This window comes from Rutidosis leptorrhynchoides, chromosome 1 (assembly GCF_046630445.1).
Source record: "Rutidosis leptorrhynchoides isolate AG116_Rl617_1_P2 chromosome 1, CSIRO_AGI_Rlap_v1, whole genome shotgun sequence".
NCBI lineage: Eukaryota > Viridiplantae > Streptophyta > Magnoliopsida > Asterales > Asteraceae > Rutidosis > Rutidosis leptorrhynchoides.
In genome coordinates this window covers 341,488,325-341,509,426 of record NC_092333.1, presented here as the reverse complement: position 1 = coordinate 341,509,426, position 21,102 = coordinate 341,488,325, and positions in this window count along the sequence as shown.

Below are 21,102 nucleotides of genomic sequence, written 5' to 3'. Positions count from 1 at the left end.
GCCGATTAATTCAATTATGCAAATATCTGGAACGTCTGTGGCGTGTGCTGACGTGGCTGCGTGCCACTCATGCGCTTAACTAAAGGGCTTAACAATATAAGCTGCCTGCAGGGCTTACGCATAACACTGGGCAGCCTTCTAAACTCTGGACAGTAAATGCTTAAATTCTTCAAATATTGTTATCTTTTATGCTCTTTAATCCATTCTTTTGTATAAAAACAATGCTTTTATGCGTGTATCCCCTAAGATACACCATTAAGTCCCTTGTAAGACCCTAATCTTCATTATACAGCAGAGTAAATAGGGTACATGAGGTGTGGGTAACCTTGTATATTAAAACAGAGGTTAGAGGGCGAACTGAGCAAGGTGCGCTCAGCACACACTTAGGGGTGCGCCTGGCGCACTCCTCACTGTAGCCGGGTTCTGTTTGTTTTATTCAGATATTTTGATGGGCATTTTGGTAATTTCACTTGTGGACGAGTTGGAGGCAGTAGGTCAGATCTTGGGGTATCATTCACTCCATTTTCAATAACCTTATCTTCTTCACTTCAATTTTAGAGAGAGAAAGTGACATTCTTGTGTGAGAAAGCTCAAGCAAAGGAAGGAGGAGCTAGTTTTGAGTCTTAGCTCGAGTTATAAAGTTGTTCATCTCTTCTCTAGCTATGTTTTGGTTGTAGTGGTATGTTCTAACTTTAATTTCCTTATTTTAATTTTATGTAAGGGTTAGGGTTTGGGTAAATGAAGAACATAAAACCCATATTTGGTAATTTTGGGTGTTCTTGGGTAAGATGGAGTCATAAAGACTCAATGGTAACTAACCTAGGGTTTCAAAATGTTAATTGATGTTTATGAGTTCTAATTGGTTAGTCAATCACTAGCACACCTAATTAATTAGTAAATGGGTGTTAGATGGGTTAGTAGATAACCCGAAATGGATGCGTTGACTTTAAATTAGCCAAAGGGCTAATGATTGACCTAATTGTGTAATGGTTAGTGTTGTTGGACCTTAATCACTAGCTTTTAAGTGATTAATGATGGTCTTGACTCTTATAGGGCGGTTTTGGTGAAAATGGGGCATTTAATGCATTTAAGTCATTAAATGCACATACGTGAATTGTTGGTATTTAGTCCAACTAGCTATTGTGTTGATTGAAGTACTTATTATATTAGGTACTTTGCGTTGAAGCTTGCGGAAGTATAAAACCGTCACCGAATCGTTAAGGTGAGTGGAATAATTATATGTGTAGGTATATAATGTACTTATTTGTTGTAGCGTGAGATGTGAAGTGTCGAGGTGCTAAGACACCACGTTTCACGTGACGAGTGAAGCATCGAGGTGTTAAGATGCCACTCGAGGTGAAGCATCGAGGTGTTAAGATGCCACCTAGGAGTGAAGTGTCGAGGTGTTAAGACGCCACTCCATAATAAAGGGTGAAGTCTCGAGGTGTTAAGACGCCACCCGAAGGTGAAGTATCGAGGTGTTAAGATGCCACCTGGGGGTTAGTGATACGAGGTGCTAAGTACACTAATGGATGTTGTGAACTCCGATGGCCTTTCGCGGGCGCCATTCCCTTGTACGATTGGTTAACCATGGTTATTGTGTTGTAAGCGAAAGCATATTATATTGTTCGAGTTATATATATTTATGCGATTGTTATGCTAGCTTGTGGTATTGGAGGTTGGTAGCCTCGTATTGATGATGAGCTAATTGTGTTGCTAGCATGTATTCGGTATGTGTATTGAGTGTTTGCAAGTAGGTATATTATATATGTATGTGTATAATTATTGCATTCACTAAGCTTTGCTTACCCTCTCGTTGTTTATCTTTTTATAGGATCCGGTGTTGACAAGGGTAAGGGCATTCGTTTGGATTAGAGATCCCGCTTGTTGCGTAGGGGACGCTTTTGAGATGTTATAGCTTTTGGAGTTTGACCATATTTGGGTAGTTTAACCCCCAAACACCATGCTCATAGTGTCGTTTGGAAATTAAACTAATGTGGTCGAAACTCGTGTTTTGTATGAAACTCGTAAAACGGCCGATGTGGGCCCCATTTTATAAAACTCATTTTATTATTGAATCGTGTGAGTTTTAACTATTATGACATGTTGTGAAAAGCGTTTCATCTAAATATGTCGGGAAGTGGGAGATCTTTAATTGAAAATTTACAAAACCGGACAGAACTGAATGTGGGCCTGTGCGCACCGCGCACCCCAAGGGGTGCGCGTGGCGCACTCTACTGGTAAATTTTTTGTTTTTGTTTCGCGTATTCGGTTGGTTATTGGTTTGGGTTGTTACAAGTGGTATCAGAGCATGGTCTAAGGGATTTAGGCGACTTGAGATAGGTGCCTAGACTTAGAGTTATTTGTCTATGCGCTTTATGCGGGACTTGTAGGAGACGGATCGGACCGGGAGTTGATTAGTGCTTAGGTTTATTTGAATTAACCTTGCACTAACTGTTTTGTGTTGTTTTAGCAAATCATCAAGAGAGATAGACGTCGTACTATCGAATTAATGCGACGTGATCGCGTTACAATGATTAGCTACCATTCGGTTTCAAATCGTGTCAAACAAGCGATGTACGACGATTGTTGAGCAAGATGGGGTAGTGTGGTGTATATGTATATACATATGTGTTAAGTCCTTTTTGTTTCGTTGCTTAATTTACTTCGTTTTATAGAATGAAGATGAGAAATGGACATGACACCAATGATGGAAGCACGAGTGAGGACGTTGAACTCACGGCCAAGGTTGAGGCCATCTTTAAAAGGCTAAAAAAGGATTTTCTTGACAACGTTCGAAAGGTTTTCCAATAGTCGGTTGATGGGCAAGTAACCGAAATGATAAATGAGCGAATGAATGCCACGATCGAGGAGGCATTAGAAGCTAGAAACATTCATCCGCGTGGTGATGGAGGTGATGGTAACGGTGGGAATGGAAGGCGGGACTTCCATTACAAAAATTTCAAGGATGCTCAACCCCTGATGTTTAATGGGGTACTGGATCCGTTGAAAAGCACAAGTTGGATTTCCGATATAGAGGGAGCTTTCCGTACCGCGGAATGTCCTCCCGAGAAGAAGGCGAGGTATGGTTCTAGTATGTTGTGGGAAGAAGCTAAGTTGTGGTGGGATAATAAAATCAACTTATATGGTGAGGAGCAATGTATGAGTTGACGTGGGAAGAGTTCAAGAAGGAATTTTTCAAAGAATACCGAACTTCTTCCGATCTTGATAGAATCCGGGACGAGTTGCACAATTTGCAACAAGGTTCAATGGACTTGGTTACTCTCAAGTCTACCTTCTTGGTAAAGACTCGTTTTTGTCCGAAATATGTTGGTGATGATCACAAGCTAATGAAAGATTTCTACCGTACCATGAATGACGAGTATAAGGGTAAGATTAGTCGAGGAGCGGCTAAGTCTTTTGAAGAGTTATTTGAATTGGCTCGGGGTTTTGAGCCGGAGGTTCCAAGAAAAAGCGATTTCACTTTTTCTAAAAGAAAGTTTGAAGGTTCAAGTCCTTCTAACTTTTCCAGCAAGAAGAACAAGAACAAGAAGGGTTCGGAAAGTGTCAATAGCTTGAAGAAGGGTGCTTCCTGTGGTTTTTCTTTTTCGTGCTACAATTGTGGGCAAGCGGGTCATATGGCTCGTGATTTTCCGAAACCATCTTCCGGAAACAAGCTCACTTGTTTTAATTGCGGTAAAGAAGGGCATAAGAAGCCGGAGTGTCCCGATTTGAGAAACGATAATGTTAAGCGTCTAGAGAAGGCGGCAGGTATGGCTAGGGGTCGCAACTATTTGATGACGAATGATGAAGCCAAGCAATCCAACGAAGTTGTCTCAGGTACTTTTATGGTTAACTTTAATCCGGCTAGAATTCTATTTGATAGCGGTGCAAATTTGTCGTTTGTGTCTCCAAAATTTTTGCCTAAACTTAATAGACCGTTAGCTAAGTTAAGTCGTCCGGTAGAAGTCGAAATAGCGGACGGCAAAACGGTGCTAGTGGTTGATGTGTGTAAAAATTGTGATGTTGTGTTTGGTGCCGAAAACTTTAAAATTGATCTCATCCCGATGACTTTGGGTGATTTTGATATCGTTGTTGGTATGGATTGGCTCGATCATAATAGAGCCGATATTGCGTGCCATGAAAAGTTTATTCGTGTGAAGACCCCAAGTGTGGGAGAGTTAATTATTCACGGTGATAAACGGAGAAGACTTGTGCCGATATGCACTTTTGCACGGGCACGTCGTTTTCTTGTTAGTGGTGGCATGGCTTTTCTTGCCCATGTCGTTGATACTCGAGATGAGCCACCATCCATTCGTGAAATTCCGGTGGTAAGTGAATTTGAAGACGTTTTTTCGGATGAGTTACCGGGTGTCCCGGCAGAAAGACAAGTTGAATTTCGCATTGAGTTGGTTCCGGGGGCTACCCCCATTGCTAAAACTCCTTATCGTTTAGCACCAACGGAAATGCAAGAGTTGTTAAATCAAACCCAAGAGTTGCTTGAAAAGGGTTTTATCCGACCGAGTGCTTCGCCTTGGGGCGCTCCGGTTTTATTCGTGAAGAAGAAGGATGGTAGTATGCGTATGTGCATCGATTATCGGGAGTTGAACAAAGTGACGATCAAAAATCGTTATCCTTTGCCTAGGATTGACGATTTGTTTGACCAACTCCAAGGTGCAACGTATTTCTCCAAAATCGACCTACGGTCCGGCTATCACCAAATGCGGGTCCGTGAGGAAGATATCGAGAAAACGGCTTTTCGAATGCGTTATGGGCATTTTGAATTCGTCGTAATGTCTTTTGGTCTTACGAATGCACCGGCGGCATTCATGGATCTTATGAACCGAGTGTGCCAACCTATGTTGGACAAGTCGGTAATTGTGTTCATTGACGACATACTTGTCTATTCGAAGAGTATGAAAGAACATGAACTTCATTTGCGGTGTGTGTTAAAGACGTTGCAGAAGGAGAAGTTGTATGCTAAATTCTCCAAATGTGAATTTTGGCTAAGGGAAGTTCAATTCCTTGGCCATATCGTGAACGAAAATGGTATTCAAGTGGATCCGGGGAAGATTGAGACGGTAAAGAGTTGGGGATGACCGACTACGCCTACGGAAATCCGAAGTTTTCTCTGATTGGCCGGTTATTATCGTCGGTTTATCCAAGACTTTTCTTAGATCGATTCTTCGTTGACGAAATTGACGAGGAAGAACGCGAGATTTACTTGGGAGAACGAGCAAGAAATTGCTTTTCAATTGCTAAAAGAGAAATTGTGTCAAGCTCCGGTGTTAGTGTTGTCGGAAGGAGTGGAAGACATGACATTTTATTGTGATGCTTCGTTAAATGGGCTCGGGTGTGTTCTAATGCAAAGAGGTAAAGTCATCGCTTATGCCTCTCGACAACTAAAGGAACACGAAACGAGATATCCGACTCATGATCTTGAGTTGGCGGCAGTTGTTCATGCGTTGAAAATTTGGCGCCATTACTTGTATGGTGTCAAGTGTACGATTTATTTGGATCACAAGAGTTTGAAACATCTTTTTGATCAAAGAGATTTGAATTATCGTCAACGTAGATGGATGGATGTGGTGAAAGATTTTGATTGTGAAATACTTTATCATCCGGGCAAGGCGAATGTAGTCGCGGATGCGTTAAGTCGAAAGAGTCACCACCCGGCGTTACGATTAGGATTGTTACGTATGATTATTACTAACGATTTTATTGAAAAACTTGGTGTGATTCAAATTGAAGCTTACATTCACAACAAGTATGCGGAACGAATTGTGGGGCAATCGGAATTCATTACTATGGGTTCGCGTGGTTTGTTATCTTTTCAAGGAAGAGTGTGGGTGCCTAAGATGGGGGATTATCGACGAGTGCTACTTGATGAAGCACATAAGTCAAAGTATTCCATTCATCCGGGCGCGACGAAAATGTATCTTGAATTGAGAAAGGATTATTGGTGGCCGGGCATGAAACGTGATGTTGTTAAGTATGTTGAGCAATGTGTCACGTGTTTGCAAGTTAAAGCCGAACACCAAAAGCCGTATGGTAAGTTACAACCGTTAGAAATCCCGAAATGGAAATGGGAGCACATTACCATGGATTTCATTACAAAATTACCAAAGACAGCGAGAACCCAATTTGATTCGATTTGGGTGATAGTTGATCGGTTGACGAAATGTGCCTTGTTTCTTCCCATTCGGGAAGCGATATCATCGGAGACTTTGGCTAAGTTGTTTATCAAGGAGGTGATAGCGAGACACGGGGTTCCTATATGTATTATTTCGGATCGAGATACCCGTTTTACATCTCGGTTTTGGGAAAAGTTTCATGAAGATATGGCCACACAATTGAAATTGAGCACGGCGTATCATCCTCAAACGGACGGTCAAACTGAACGTACGAATCAAACTTTGGAGGATATGCTACGGGCGTGTATTATTGATTTCGGTGGTAGTTGGGATGAGCACTTACCTTTGGTAGAATTCTCGTACAATAATAGTTATCATACTAGTATCGGGATGCCACTTTATGAGATGCTTTATGGGCGAATATGTCGAACTCTGATTAGTTGGGGTGGGATTGGTCAAAAAGAAATCGGGAGTACCGATTTGGTCTTAGAGACGAATAGCAAGATTGATATGATTAGGGAACATTTGAAAAAGGCTCAAGATAGACAAAAGTCGTATGCCGACAAGCGTAGATGAAAGATCAAATTTCAAGAAGGTGACATGGTGATGCTTAAGGTTTCACCATGGAAAGGTGTTATTCGGTTTCAAAAATGGGGAAAGTTAGCTCCTCGGTTTATTGGTCCTTTTAAAATTTTAGCTCGTGTTGGTAAAATCGCGTATCGTTTGGAATTACCCGAAGAGCTTGCGGGGATCCATAATACATTTCATGTTTCCCATCTCCGTAACTGTCTTGCGGATGATTCATCATGGGTGCCATTAGACGAGATTGAGCTAAACAATAAGTTAGAGTATATTGAGGAGCCGATTGCCATACTCGATGAGAAGGTCAAAAGGTTGAGAAATAAAGAAGTGAGAACTTTTAAAGTTCAATGGCGTCGTAGTAAAGGTTCCGAACTTACTTGGGAGCCCGAAGAGTTTGTGTTGGTCTATCTTCCCTCTTGTCATGCGGCTTAGATCGCGAGGACGCGCTCCGATTCAATTGGAGGAGAGTTGTAAGACCCTAATCTTCATTGTACAGCAGAGTAAATAGGGTACATGAGGTGTGGGTGACCTTGTATATTAAAACAGAGGTCAGAGGGCGAACTGAGCAGGGTGCGCTCAGCGCACACTTAGGGGTGCGCCTGGCGCACTCCTCACTGTAGCCGGGTTCTGTTTGTTTTATTCGGATATTTTGATGGGCATTTTGGTAATTTCACTTGTGGACGAGTTGGAGGCCAGTAGGTCAGATCTTGGGGTATCATTCACTCCATTTTCAACAACCTTATCTTCTTCACTTCAATTTTAGAGAGAGAAAGTGACATTCTTGTGTGAGAAAGCTCAAGCAAAGGAAGGAGGAGCTAGTTTTGAGTCTTAGCTCAAGTTATAAAGTTGTTCATCTCTTCTCTAGCTACGTTTTGGTTGTAGTGGTATGTTCTAACTTTAATTTCCTTACTTTGATTTTGTGTAAGGGTTAGGGTTTAGGTAAATGAAAACCATAAAACCCATATTTGGTGATTTTAGGTGTTCTTGGGTAAGATGGAGTCATAAAGACTCAATGGTAACTAACCTAGGGTTTCAAAATGTTAATTGATGTTTATGAGTTCTAATTGGTTAGTCAATCACTAGCACACCTAGCTAATTAGTAAATGGGTGTTATATGGGTTAGTAGATAACCCGAAATGGGTGCATTGACTTTAAATTAGTCAAAGGGCTAATGATTGACCTAATTGGGAAATATGGGTATGAAATACCCTAATTGTGTAATGGTTAGTGTTGTTGGACCTTAATCACTAGCTTTTAAGTGATTAATGATGGTCTTGACCCTTATAGGGTGGTTTTGGTGAAAATGGGGCATTTAATGCATTTAAGTCATTAAATGCACATAAGTGAATTGTTGGTATTTAGTCCAACTAGCTATTGTGTTGATTGAAGTACTTATTATATTAGGTACTTTGCGTTGAAGCTTGCGGAAGTATAAAACCGTCACCGAATCATTAAGGTGAGTGGAATAATTATATGTGTAGGTATATAATGTATTTATTTGTTGTAGCGTAAGATGTGAAGTGTCGAGGTGCTAAGACACCACGTTTCATGTGACGAGTGAAGCATCGAGGTGTTAAGATGCCACTCGAGGTGAAGCATCGAGGTGTTAAGATGCCACCTAGGAGTGAAGTGTCGAGGTGTTAAGACGCCACTCCATAATAATGGGTGAAGTGTCAAGGTGTTAAGACGCCACCCGAGGGTGAAGTATCGAGGTGTTAAGATGCCACCCGGGGGTTAGTGATACGAGGTGCTAAGTACACTAATGGATGTTGTGAACTCCGATAGCCTTTTGCGGGCGCCATTCCCTAGTACGATTGGTTAACCATGGTTATTGTGTTGTAAGCGAAAGCATATTATATTGTTCGAGTTATATATATTTATGCGATTGTTATGCTAGCTTGTGATATTGGAGGTTGGTAGCCTCGTATTGATGATGAGCTAATTGTATTGCTAGCATGTATTCGGTATGTTTATTGAGTGTTTGCAAGTAGGTATATTATATATGTATGTGTATAACTATTGCATTCACTAAGCTTTGCTTACCCTCTCGTTATTTATCTTTTTATAGGATCCGGTGTTGACAAGGGTAAGGGCATTCGTTAGGATTAGAGATCCCGCTTGTTGCTTAGGGGACGCTTTTGGGATGTTATAGCTTTTGGAGTTTGACCGATATTTGGGTAGTTTAACCCCCAAACACCATGCTCATAGTGTCGTTTGGAAATTAAACTAATGTGGTCGAAACTCGTGTTTTGTATGAAACTATTAAAACGGCCGATGTGGGCCCCGTTTTGTAAAACTCATTTTATTATTGAATCGTGTGAGTTTTAACTATTATGACATGTTGTGAAAAGCGTTTCGTCTAAATATGTCGGAAAGTGGGAGATCTTTAATTGAAAATTTATAAAACCTGACAGAACTGAATGTGGGCATGTGCGCGCCACGCACCCCAAGGGGTGCGCGTGGCGCACTCTACTGATAAATTTTTTTTTTGTTTCGCGTATTCGGTTGGTTATTGGTTTGGGTTGTTACATCCCTTCAGTTTAATATCTTTATTTTTGTAAAAAATAAAGTCATTAAACTAAAAAAATAAAAGATGCCTTTTTCCTCGGGAACATAAACCTGCTACAGTCGTTCTGTTTCTCTGCGACAACAGTCACTTTTTCAATCATGGTCTGCAAAAAGGAACTTTTTGAATTTTGAATTTTGGTTTTAAATTAGATTTATACTTCTCGCATATTTGCACACCCGAAACGTGGCAACATATCATCCATGCGATTAACCGTCAACTGTTCATTTTCACCCCTCTATTTAATGCTTGGGTTTCACTGTTTCACATTTACTCGACCCAAATTAAACCTTCATCTACCTTAAATTCATGCAACAATTCCCTTCTTTAATTGTTAATCAATGGCTCCCCTTAATGTAGACAACATTCCCAGTGAAATCACACCAGCCTATTTAAATCGCGTTAAAAAATTATTTCCTAATTTTTTTTGGGCCAACGCCGTAATTTCACTTCCACACGAACGTGCTTCCCATCCTCCTTCTGGAAAATTTGCCATTTACGGCCGTTTGTTATTCTATTCACTTCTTCGAATCCCTTTTACAACATTCTATTTGAATGTTTGTAGTTTTATGGCGTAAGCGTTAGCCAATTTAAACCTTTGTCGATTCAAAAAATATTGCTGTTTGAGATGTATTGTCACGCTCGCAGCATTACACCTTCTGTTCGCCTCCTTTGTCACCTTGCTATTGTTAAGGCATACGACAAAGGATGGTTCTGTATTACACGCATGGACGGACTCCTTCTTACTTGCAGCGATGTTCCGAAAAATTGGCAAGATAGTTTCTTCTTTATTAATAGCGATGTCATTCCCAATAGTTCATTAAAAGCTCGCTACTGGCGCACTTCATTCGATACTTCCACGATTATCCACCCTAAATTGTCAAAAGGGGAACGACAACTACTAAACGTGATGAAGAAAGAGAAAATCCCTAACCGTCGCTACCCAGAACACATGTTATCCTTATGTTCAATTAATGCAGAGTGGGATGCAGACATACATGGCTGTGCTGTTGTTATGCTGAAGAACAAAGGTATGTTTAAAATAGACAAATATATCTTTCTTGTGCATTTACTTCTACTATATAATGTATATGATATATTGTTACTGCAGTCATTACTTAGCTCACCGCCTTGCGTCACATTAAGTATGAGGAGCTACAATTCGCTTATGAGAAAATGGTAGATGAAAAACTTGGAAAAAGCTTATCTAATAATGAACCCATGGATGAATCAGCCTTAATTCGATCAAATTCACGTAAACGTCGTGCAGCTGGTAATCCTTCTTTTGAATCCATTGCGGAAGAAAATATGTTTTGCTTTTTATATATTCCAAGTAATGGTGGCTATTATAATGTTGATCCTTTTATATATCCCTCTTTGAATTTCGTATCATCATGTCTCGACTTGGAAAATTCAATAAATAACAAATGCTATATTGATTCAGCTGGTCCTTCTGAAGGAGAAACACAAAAAAGGCTTGCTCTTCCGCCCCCGCGGGCAGCGTAACACCATTGGTGCAAGCAGTTCACATATTAATCTCCCAAATTTAGATACAACTGGTCTATCATCCCTTATTGCGGGTCCTTCTGGTAGTTATGAGGATTTTATGAAATATCTTGGAGCCATGGTATCTCCTTCTCTTCTTCATTTTTTTGAAAATTTATCGGATGGTGATGCTCGAAAATGTCAAGCTCAAGGTATTATCTGGAATATTGCTTCAGAGTTTGACAGTTTAAAATGTTTAGAACGCTTTGATCGAGTTCATCGGGATAATTCAGAAAGGATTGAGAAGGATTCTGAACTAATGAAAACACCTAAACTTGAGCTAGATGTTGGTATAGCTGCTAAGCGTGCTGCTGAGGCTCGTGTTGTTGGAATGGTGGCGAAAGAGAAATGGTACCTTCATAAAATTGAAACATTGACCAACTTTGAAAGTGTCTTAAAGGAACAATTACAGCCAAGTCAAGATGAGACTAGGCGACTTATTGTAGGCATCCCCAAGATTGTGAAAAATGTCTTTGCTTCTGATACGCTGACTAAATCATTTGATGAGTTTATTACCATTGCGCTATGTAGTGACCCGAACTTTTCCATGTTTATATATATTAATTGAGATTGATATTTACATGATTAAATGTTTCCAACATGTTAAGCAATCAAACTTGTTAAGACTTGATTAATTGAAATATGTTTCATATAGACAATTGACCACCCAAGTTGACCGGTGATTCACGAACGTAAAACTTGTAAAAACTATACGATGACATATATATGGTTATATATATAGTTAACATGTTTTTATTATAAGTATGTATCTCATTAGGTATTTTAACAATGAGTTATATACATAAAAATGAGACTATTAATTTAAGAAACTCGAAAACGATATATATAACGATTATCGTTATAACAACGTCTTACTAGGTACATATGAATCATATTAAGATATTGATACACTTGGTTAATTATGTTAAATGATAAGTAAATATATTATTAAGTGTATTAACAATGAAATACATATGTAAAAATAAGACTACTAACTTAATGATTTCGAAACGAGACATATATGTAACGATTATCGTTGTAACGACATTTAACTGTATATACATCATACTGAGATATATTATATATCATAATATCATGATAATATAACAATTTAATATCTCATTTGTTATAATAAACAATGGGTTAACAACATTCAACAAGATCGTTAACCTAAAGGTTTCAAAACAACATTTACATGTAACGACTAACGATGACTTAACGACTCAGTTAAAATGTATATACATGTAGTGTTTTAATATGTATTCATACACTTTTTAAAGACTTCAAGACACTTATCAAAATACTTCTACTTAACAAAAATGCTTACAATTACATCCTCGTTCAGTTTCATCAACAATTCTACTCGTATGCACCCGTATTCGTACTCGTACAATACACAGCTTTTAGATGTATGTACTATTGGTATATACACTCCAATGATCAGCTCTTAGCAGCCCATGTGAGTCACCTAACACATGTGGGAACCATCATTTGGCAACTAGCATGAAATATCTCATAAAATTACAAAAATATGAGTAATCATTCATGACTTATTTACATGAAAACAAAATTACATATCCTTTATATCTAATCCATACACCAACGACCAAAAACACCTACAAACACTTTCATTCTTCAATTTTCTTCATCTAATTAATCTCTCTCAAGTTCTATCTTCAAGTTCTAAGTGTTCTTCATAAATTCCAAAAGTTCTAGTTTCATAAAATCAAGAATACTTTCAAGTTTGCTAGCTCACTTCCAATCTTGTAAGGTGATCATCCAACCTCAAGAAATCTTTGTTTATTATAGTAGGTTATCATTCTAATACAAGGTAATAATCATATTCAAACTTTGGTTCAATTTCTATAACTATAACAATCTTATTTCAAGTGATGATCTTACTTGAACTTGTTTTCGTGTCATGATTCTGCTTCAAGAACTTCGAGCCATCCAAGGATCCATTGAAGCTAGATCCATTTTTCTCTTTTCCAGTAGGTTTATCCAAGGAAATTAAGGTAGTAATGATGTTCATAACATCATTCAATTCATACATATAAAGCTATCTTATTCGAAGGTTTAAACTTGTAATCACTAGAACATAGTTTAGTTAATTCTAAACTTGTTCGCAAACAAAAGTTAATCCTTCTAACTTGACTTTTAAAATCAACTAAACACATGTTCTATATCTATATTATATGCTAACTTAATGATTTAAAACCTGGAAACACGAAAAACACCGTAAAACCGGATTTACGCCGTCGTAGTAACACCGCGGGCTGTTTTGGGTTAGTTAATTAAAAACTATGATAAACTTTGATTTAAAAGTTGTTATTCTGAGAAAATAATTTTTATTATGAACATGAAACTATATCCAAAAATTATGTTTAAACTCAAAGTGGAAGTATGTTTTCTAAAATGGTCATCTAGACGTCGTTCTTTCGACTGAAATGACTACCTTTACAAAAACGACTTGTAACTTATTTTTCCGACTATAAACCTATACTTTTTTTGTTTAGATTCATAAAATAGAGTTCAATATGAAATCATAGCAATTTTATTCACTCAAAACGGATTTAAAATGAAGAAGTTATGGGTAAAACAAGATTGGATAATTTTTCTCATTTTAGCTACGTGAAAATTGGTAACAAATCTATTCCAACCATAACTTAATCAACTTGTATTGTATATTATGTAATCTTGAGATACCATAGACACGTATACAATGTTTCGACCTATCATGTCGACACATCTATATATATTTCGGAACAACCATAGACACTCTATATGTGAATGTTGGAGTTAGCTATACAGGGTTGAGGTTGATTCCAAAATATATATAGTTTGAGTTGTGATCAATACTGAGATACGTATACACTGGGTCGTGGATTGATTCAAGATAATATTTATCGATTTATTTCTGTACATCTAACTGTGGACAACTAGTTATAGGTTACTAACGAGGACAGCTGACTTAATAAACTTAAAACATCAAAATATATTAAAAGTGTTGTAAATATATTTTGAACATACTTTAATATATATGTATATATTGTTATAGGTTCGTGAATCAACCAGTGGCCAAGTCTTACTTCCCGACGAAGTAAAATTCTGTGAAAGTGAGTTATAGTCCCACTTTTAAAATCTAATATTTTTGGGATGAGAATACATGCAGGTTTTATAAATGATTTACAAAATAGACACAAGTACGTGAAACTACATTCTATGGTTGAATTATCGAAATCGAATATGCCCCTTTTTATTAAGTCTGGTAATCTAAGAATTAGGGAACAGACACCCTAATTGACGCGAATCCTAAAGATAGATCTATTGGGCCTAACAAACCCCATCCAAAGTACCGGATGCTTTAGTACTTCGAAATTTATATCATATCCGAAGGGTGTCCCGGAATGATGGGGATATTCTTATATATGCATCTTGTTATTGTCGGTTACCAGGTGTTCACCATATGAATGATTTTTATCTCTATGTATGGGATGTGTATTGAAATATGAAATCTTGTGGTCTATTGTTACGATTTGATATATATAGGTTAAACCTATAACTCACCAACATTTTTGTTGACGTTTAAAGCATGTTTATTCTCAGGTGAATATTAAGAGCTTCCGCTGTTGCATACTAAAATAAGGACAAGATTTGGAGTCCATGTTTGTATGATATTGTGTAAAAACTGCATTCAAGAAACTGATTTCGATGTAACATATTTGTATTGTAAACCATTATGTAATGGTCGTGTGTAAACAGGATATTTTAGATTATCATTATTTGATAATCTACGTAAAGCTTTTTAAACCTTTATTTATGAAATAAAGGTTATGGTTTGTTTTAAAAATGAATGCAGTCTTTGAAAAACGTCTCATATAGAGGTCAAAACCTCGCAACGAAATCAATTAATATGGAACGTTTTTAATCAATAAGAACGGGACATTTCAGTTGGTATCCGAGCGTTGGTCTTAGAGAACCAGAATTTTGCATTAGTGTGTTTTATCGAGTTTGTTAGGATGCATTAGTGAGTCTGGACTTCGACCGTATTTACTTGAAAAATGATTGCTTAACAAATTTTGTTGGAAACTATATATTTTTAACATGTGAATATTATGTGATATATTAATCTCTTAACGCGTTTGATATTATGTGATAGATGTCTACCTCTAGAACAAGTCCCACTGACTCACCTAATAATAATGAAGAGTCAAATGTAAATTGGAATGATTCGTGGACTGATTCACAAGTTCCCGAAGAGGAACCGGAAGAAGAGTCGGAACCGGAAGAAGAATCGGAACCGGAAGAAGAATCGGAACCGGATGAAGAAATAGAACCGGTGGGGGAAATAATAAAACGGTTAAGTAAAAGAAAATCCTCAACCAACCGACCAAGGTTAATTATGGTCAATGGTGTTTCCGCCAAGGAAGCAAAATATTGGGAGGATTACCAATTCTCCGATGAATCGGATTCCGACGAGAATTCCGATGATGTTATAGAAATTACCCCAACTGAATTTAAAAAGGCAAAAGAAAATAATAAGGGAAAGGGCATAAAAATAGAGAAATCTAATTCCAACCCCGATGAACTTTATATGTATCGTCAACGCCCGAAGTCCTTAAGTTGTAACAATGACCAGGGAACCTCTAAACCACCAGGTTTTTCTAAACCAATGTGGACAACGACGGCTCGTATTAGGGGAACATCATATATCCCTAGAAACTTGGCAAAACGAACCAAAACCGAAGAAGAAGAAACGAGCGAGTTGGAATAAGATAGTTGTATTTGTGTGGTGTAATATATGTAATATAGTGTTCTTATGCTTTATGATATATGTAAAAATTGCTTGTATTAATAAGTATTTTTTTATGAATCTAACTCTTGTCTATTTTACAGTTTAAAAACACAAAATTGATAGACAACCCAATATTTTAAGAGACCTACCCGGAGACATGATTGATGAAATCTTGTCTAGAGTCGGCCAGAATTCTTCGGCACAACTATTTAAGGCGAGATCAGTTTGTAAGACATTCGAAGAACGTTCCAAGAATGTCTTGGTTTATAAGAGACTTTCGTTTGAAAGATGGGGGATATCACATTGGGAAACCCATAAGTTACGATGTGTTTACTTTGACGCATATATTACGGGGAACCCAAATGCTATTTTACGCAACGGGTTAAGAAATTATTTTGACTCAATATATCCGAATATTGGACTTCGTGATTTAGAAAAAGCGGCTAACATGCAACATAAAGAAGCATGTTATGCTTACGGATTAGTAATGTTCGCTTCTCACCAAAGTGAGAACAAGAACATCGGGCTACAACTATTAAACAAAACGTTTTCACAAGTGACGGAGTCGGTAATTGGGGTAAGAAATGAGGTTTTTAGATTATTACGGGACTGTTGGACATTACGTAACCCTCGTCCCTTTGATGACGTTACAACACGCTGTCTTATCAACGACCAAACGGTTATGTTGCACAAGACCAAGGATGGGAAGTAGTCCTAGTAAAACCAGAATGCATGACTTGTTTCTGGACGTATGAATTACGTGTCTTTATTGCCTTTGCTGAACGACTTGTGTACTAGCTAGAATTGTCTTCACAACTATCTTGTATCAAAGTTATTGTGTGCTATATTTCATGCTTTATGTAAAATAAGCGGTATTGTAAGTTTGTAAAATATTGTATAAAAGTTTGAACGCGAAATATTATTATAATCAGTTTTTCATATAGAATTGTAGTAGTTGAATTGTATATTAGCTACTAAGTATGAACTTAACGGGTAGGTACTACCCGAATTTAAACTTATAAAACGCTAATATGAAGAAAAAGCTTTTATAAATGAGTTCATATTATGCTACGAAATACTATTAACTACTCTTAATATTCTGTATGATTAACTTGTTCCATTTAACTATTTTGAAGGAAATGGCACCGACTACTCGACACACCGTGAATATGAATGAAGAGGAATTCCGTACTTTTCTAGCTTCAAACATAGCCGCAGTACAGGCTGCGCTACATACCAACAATAACCTTGGATCTAGCAGTACAGGAAATCGTGTAGGATGCACCTACAAAGAATTCACTGCCTGCAAACCTTTGGAATTTGATGGAACCGAAGGACCGATCGGATTGAAACGGTGGACCGAGAAGGTCGAATCGGTGTTTGCCATAAGTAAGTGTACTGAAGAGGACAAAGTGAAGTACGCTACGCATACCTTCACAGGTTCTGCGTTAACATGGTGGAATACCTATCTAGAGCAAGTGGGACAAGACGATGCGTACGCACTACCGTGGTCAGCATTCAAGCACTTGATGAACGAGAAGTACCGTCCCAGAACCGAGGTCAATAAGCTCAAGATAGAACTTAGAGGGTTACGAACCCAAGGATTTGATATTACCACGTACGAAAGACGATTCACAGAATTGTGCCTATTGTGTCCGGGAGCATTCGAAGATGAGGAAGAGAAGATCGACGCTTTTGTGAAAGGATTACCGGAAAGAATCCAAGAAGATATAAGTTCACACGAGCCCGCCTCCATACAACAGGCATGTAGAATGGCTCACAAACTAGTGAACCAGATTGAAGAAAGAATTAAAGAACAGACTGCTGAAGAGGCCAATGTGAAGCAAGTCAAAAGAAAGTGGGAGGAAAATGGTGATAAGAATCACCAATACAACAGCAACAGCAATTACAACAATAATCGCAACAATTATCCCAACAATCGCAACATCAATCGCAACTACAACAAACGGCCCAACAACAACAACAACAACAACAACAACAACAGCAACTACAACAATCATCCCAACAACAATAATAACCGCAACAACAACAACAATCAGAAGCAGCTATGCCAAAGGTGTGAAAAGAATCACTCGGGGTTCTGCACCAAATTTTGCAACAAGTGTAAAAGAAATGGTCATAGCGCGGCGAAGTGTGAGGTCTACGGACCAGGGGTTAATAGAACGAAAGGAACAAATGGTGTCGGAACGAGTAATGGCGGAGCAAGTAGTGTCGGAGCAAGTTATGCCAATGTAGTTTGTTATAAATGTGGAAAACCGGGCCACATTATTAGAAATTGCCCGAACCAGGAGAACACGAATGGACAAGGCCGTGGAAGAGTTTTCAATATTAATGCGGCAGAGGCACAGGAAGACCCGGAGCTTGTTACGGGTACGTTTCTTATTGACAATAAATCTGCTTACGTTTTATTTGATTCGGGTGCGGATAGAAGCTATATGAGTAGAGATTTTTGTGCTAAATTAAGTTGTCCATTGACGCCTTTGGATAGTAAATTTTTACTCGAATTAGCAAATGGTAAATTAATTTCAGCAGATAATATATGTCGGAATCGAGAAATTAAACTGGTTAGCGAAACATTTAAGATTGATTTGATACCAGTAGAGTTAGGGAGTTTTGATGTGATAATCGGTATGGACTGGTTGAAAGAAGTGAAAGCGGAGATCGTTTGTTACAAAAATGCAATTCGCATTATACGAGAAAAAGGAAAACCCTTAATGGTGTACGGAGAAAAGGGCAACACGAAGCTACATCTTATTAGTAATTTGAAGGCACAAAAACTAATAAGAAAAGGTTGCTATGCTGTTCTAGCACACGTCGAGAAAGTACAAACTGAAGAAAAGAGCATCAATGATGTTCCCATTGCAAAAGAATTTCCCGATGTATTTCCGAAAGAATTACCGGGATTACCCCCACATCGATCCGTTGAATTTCAAATAGATCTTGTACCAGGAGCTGCACCAATAGCTCGTGCTCCTTACAGACTCGCACCCAGCGAGATGAAAGAACTACAAAGCCAATTACAAGAACTTTTAGAGCGTGGTTTCATTCGACCAAGCACATCACCGTGGGGAGCTCCTGTTTTGTTTGTCAAGAAGAAAGATGGTACATTCAGGTTGTGTATCGACTACCGAGAGTTGAACAAACTTACCATCAAGAACCGCTACCCACTACCGAGAATCGATGACTTATTTGATCAACTACAAGGCTCGTCTGTTTATTCAAAGATTGACTTACGTTCCGGGTATCATCAAATGCGGGTGAAAGAAGATGATATTCCAAAGACTGCTTTCAGAACACGTTACGGTCATTACGAGTTTATGGTCATGCCGTTTGGTTTAACTAATGCACCAGCTGTGTTCATGGACCTTATGAACCGAGTGTGTGGACCATACCTTGACAAGTTTGTCATTGTTTTCATTGATGACATACTTATTTACTCAAAGAATGACCAAGAACACGGTGAACATTTGAGAAAGGTGTTAGAAGTATTGAGGAAGGAAGAATTGTACGCTAAGTTTTCAAAGTGTGCATTTTGGTTGGAAGAAGTTCAATTCCTCGGTCACATAGTGAACAAAGAAGGTATTAAGGTGGATCCGGCAAAGATAGAAACTGTTGAAAAGTGGGAAACCCCGAAAACTCCGAAACACATACGCCAGTTTTTAGGACTAGCTGGTTACTACAGAAGGTTCATCCAAGACTTTTCCAGAATAGCAAAACCCTTGACTGCATTAACGCATAAAGGGAAGAAATTTGAATGGAATGATGAACAAGAGAAAGCGTTTCAGTTATTGAAGAAAAAGCTAACTACGGCACCTATATTGTCATTGCCTGAAGGGAATGATGATTTTGTGATTTATTGTGATGCATCAAAGCAAGGTCTCGGTTGTGTATTAATGCAACGAACGAAGGTGATTGCTTATGCGTCTAGACAATTGAAGATTCACGAACAAAATTATACGACGCATGATTTGGAATTAGGCGCGGTTGTTTTTGCATTAAAGACTTGGAGGCACTACTTATATGGGGTCAAAAGTATTATATATACCGACCACAAAAGTCTTCAACACATATTTAATCAGAAACAACTGAATATGAGGCAGCGTAGGTGGATTGAATTATTGAATGATTACGACTTTGAGATTCGTTACCACCCGGGGAAGGCAAATGTGGTAGCCGATGCCTTGAGCAGGAAGGACAGAGAACCCATTCGAGTAAAATCTATGAATATAATGATTCATAATAACCTTACTACTCAAATAAAGGAGGCGCAACAAGGAGTTTTAAAAGAGGGAAATTTAAAGGATGAAATACCCAAAGGATCGGAGAAGCATCTTAATATTCGGGAAGACGGAACCCGGTATAGGGCTGAAAGGATTTGGGTACCAAAATTTGGAGATATGAGAGAAATGGTATTTAGAGAAGCTCATAAAACCAGATACTCAATACATCCTGGAACGGGGAAGATGTACAAGGATCTCAAGAAACATTTTTGGTGGCCGGGTATGAAAGCCGATGTTGCTAAATACGTAGGAGAATGTTTGACGTGTTCTAAGGTCAAAGCTGAGCATCAGAAACCATCAGGTCTACTTCAACAACCCGAAATCCCGGAATGGAAATTGGAAAACATTACCATGGATTTCATCACTAAATTGCCAAGGACTGCAAGCGGTTTTGATACTATTTGGGTAATAGTTGATCGTCTCACCAAATCAGCACACTTCCTACCAATAAGAGAAGATGACAAGATGGAGAAGTTAGCACGACTATATTTGAAGGAAGTCGTCTCCAGACATGGAATACCAATCTCTATTATCTCTGATAGGGATGGCAGATTTATTTCAAGATTCTGGCAAACATTACAGCAAGCATTAGGAACTCGTCTAGACATGAGTACTGCCTATCATCCACAAACTGATGGGCAGAGCGAAAGGACGATACAAACGCTTGAAGACATGCTACGAGCATGTGTTATTGATTTCGGAAACAGTTGGGATCGACATCTACCGTTAGCAGAATTTTCCTACAACAACAGCTACCATTCAAGCATTGAGATGGCGCCGTTTGAAGCACTTTATGGTAGAAAGTGCAGGTCTCCGATTTGTTGGAGTGAAGTGGGGGATAGACAGATTACGGGTCCGGAGATTATACAAGAAACTACCGAGAAGATCATCCAAATTCAACAACGGTTGAAAACCGCCCAAAGTCGACAAAAGAGCTACGCTGACATTAAAAGAAAAGATATAGAATTTGAAATTGGAGAGATGGTCATGCTTAAAGTTGCACCTTGGAAAGGCGTTGTTCGATTTGGTAAACGAGGGAAATTAAATCCAAGGTATATTGGACCATTCAAGATTATTGATCGTGTCGGACCAGTAGCTTACAGACTTGAGTTACCTCAACAACTCGCGGCTGTACATAACACTTTCCACGTCTCGAATTTGAAGAAATGTTTTGCTAAA